This window comes from Callospermophilus lateralis, chromosome 2, assembly GCF_048772815.1.
Source record: "Callospermophilus lateralis isolate mCalLat2 chromosome 2, mCalLat2.hap1, whole genome shotgun sequence".
In the NCBI taxonomy this organism is placed as follows: Eukaryota; Metazoa; Chordata; class Mammalia; order Rodentia; family Sciuridae; genus Callospermophilus; species Callospermophilus lateralis.
The window spans coordinates 67,810,320-67,813,298 of NC_135306.1; the positions used below are offsets into that span (position 1 = coordinate 67,810,320).

At 39.2% G+C, this 2,979-nt stretch overlaps 1 pseudogene; it reads right to left on the minus strand.

The window, feature by feature from the left end:
- Positions 1–470: 470 nt before the first annotated feature.
- On the minus strand, positions 471–654 carry LOC143390962 (ATP synthase F(1) complex subunit epsilon, mitochondrial pseudogene; annotated as a pseudogene).
- Positions 655–2,979: the final 2,325 nt, after the last annotated feature.

Here is a 2,979-nt window from a genome sequence, read left to right on the forward strand (position 1 = left end):
CATTATATATATGAAACCAAAAAAAAAAAAAAAAAGAAAGTAATTTAAAAAGAGAAATTAAGAGATAAAGCTAAGAAAATCTCCCAGATGGCAAACTGACAAAGAGAGAGAAAGATAAGAAAATAGAAACATCCAAGAAGTAAAATACTAAATAAAAAGATGAGAAGAGAAGAAAAAAAGGGGTGTGGGAAGAAAGCATTGATGAAGTTAAGTCAATAAAAATTTCCAGAACTGAAGGAGATGAGTTGCCAGATTGAAAAGTCTCACAATCTAACATGAAAACAAATCACACCACGGCATACCAGTATGAGTCTCCAAAATTACTGGCAACTTTTTTTTTTTTAGAAGAGTGAACCACACATCAATTTATTGGCATCGTCAATTTATGAACAAGACAGTTTTTTTTTTCATGAAGTGAGATGATTTTAATCTGTCATAACATGTGCCCACACTTCTTCACCTTGAAAATGTAGCATTTCAAGCTTTAGTCAGGGTTGATTATTCCTTTTTTACTTTCACAAGTTTTATGCTGCTGCCAGAAGTCTTCTTGGCATTTGCTTTGAATTCTGCCTTCAGTGCATCCCTCACTGCTTTTGCACAGATCTGAGAGTATCAGATATAGCTGAGTCCAGCCTGTTGCCAGTAGGCCACCATGATGTCACCAGAGGGGTGCGACTGGTGGAATCGAGAAAACGCGGCAGTAGAGGCTCAGCCAGGCTGCAGGAAGGTCAGGCCTGAGAAGCGGAAGGAATTACTGGCAACTTAATTTTGTTTGCTTGTTTGGGGTAGGTACTGGGGATTGAACCCAGGGGTACTTAATCACTGAGCCACATCCCCAGCCCTTTTTCTATATTTTTATTTAAGATACAGGGTTTTGCTAAGTTGTTTAGGGTCTCACCAAGTTGCTGAGGCATCCTCCCGCCATCCTCCCGCCTCAGCCTTCCAAGCCAGTGGGATTACAGGCTGGGTGCACCACTGTACCCAGCAACACTGGCAACTTTAAAAGCATCCAGAGAAGAGGGGAAAACAAACAAAAAGTTCACCCACAGAAGAGCAGCAATAAGATTAGATTCAGACTTCTCAATAGCAGCACACTGGAATAAAGAAGGAATGAAGTCATACATCTAAAAATCTTAGGAAAATCATCATTCCTAGAATTCTACAGTTAGCTAAAATATCATTTGTGTATGAGGGTAGAAAAAGGATGTTTTCTACAAGGCTTGTTCTCAAGAAATGTATTTCCTATGCTTGTCCCTCTTTGCTGTCACTTTCTGCATCTTGAATCTTATGTTTTTCTTGATATATTCTCTCTTCTGGTGGGGCATGCAGGGACTAAAATTATGATACATGCTATCATATGGATGAGCTTTGAGGACACTATGCCAAGTGAAATAATGCAGTCACAAAAGACACTGTATAATTCCACTTATTTGAGATAAATGAAGTAGACAAGTTCATAGAGGTAGAAAGTAGAAGGGTGATTGGCAGGGACTCGGGGTAGCGGAGAGCAGGGAAATTGTTATTTAGTGGATATGGAGTTTCTGATTTACAAGATGGAAGAGTTCTCTGGATTGGTTTCACAACAATGTGAGTATGCTTAACAATTCTGAAATGTGTACATGTAAAATAGCTAAGGTGGCAAACCTTATGTGTATTTTGACAATTTTTTTTTTTTTAAATAATGGGAGCAAAGCAGATCACATCCTTGGGGAATGAGATTTTTGCTGATCCAAGTAGCAGGGCATGAGGGATGGGAAGGAGACAAGTCAAAGGCAGGTAAGAATCTAGGCCAGTTTTGCCCTAATTTCCTGCCTTGAGTTAAAATGAGAAGCATGGCAGGAAGCATCATGAAGATGGCCCTCCTGACATGCCACCTTGCTCTGTCTGGACCTCTATACCTGATGCAGAGCTACCACCCTGAGCTCTTCCCTTGCTCTCCATTGAAGCTGTTGTCTATTTTGGAGTTTGTCAATTTTACTTCATTCATTATAGGAACTGCTGACCTTGTTTCCTGGCCCTCAACTCTCCAGCCAGCTGTGCTCCTTAATCCATGCAGTCCATGTTAATTTACAAGGACCAGTCTAAACAGAGAAGGGAATTCCTGTTGGAAACATTTTCAAGGTAGATTCTCCTAATATCTAAATGCTATCACATGGTTCACAGGGAAGGAATCCCCCAGCAGGGAAGAGGTGAGTTACAGTCCTGTGTTAACTCTTTCTCTCCCCTCTTTCATTCTGGTGATTAATTTCCCAATGAATTCCCTAGAAAAGTCTTCCATATACTCCCAGGGAACATGGAGGCAGTCTGGGTTTACAGACCCAGTTCAGCTTACTTCCTTCTAATAGAGGTAATGTCAACCTTTCCGTACACGGATAGGTTTGTGCTTACTCTTGAATCTCTTAAAAATTAAAACACATTCTGTTTACATTTGCATATATAAGTAGGAAATCTGTAAAGGCCAGCAAGGGAGACTGATTAACTTAAAACTAAGGAAAACATTTATTTCCAAGTGGGGATAAGGTATGTGATTAGGGACACACAGGTGGCTTCTAGAGTGCTATCATGATCTAGTTATTAGTCAGGGTATTATGTACAAGTGTACATGCATCTTTGTTGTTTTTCAAATCTTATAATTTTATACTACTTCAAATGTATAATACATTTCACAATAAAAATAATTGAATAAATGATTGCATTCTCAAACTGGCTCAGTAGTTGGAAGATACAAAAGTGCATTCCTGGGGAAGAAAATCCATAATTTAGACTTTCTTATTCCATGGTATGTTTCCCCATATCAGCATAGATTGGTGCGGGGAAAGCAGGGGGAAAGGAACAAACTACTAACCTAGGAAAAGACAGGGCCCTTGAAATCTATAGCTGGGATTTGAGAATAAGTAGTTTACTCTCTGCTATGGTCTAAATGTTGGTGTTCCCCTCAAAATACATATATTGGAACTTTACCACTAAGGTAATAATATT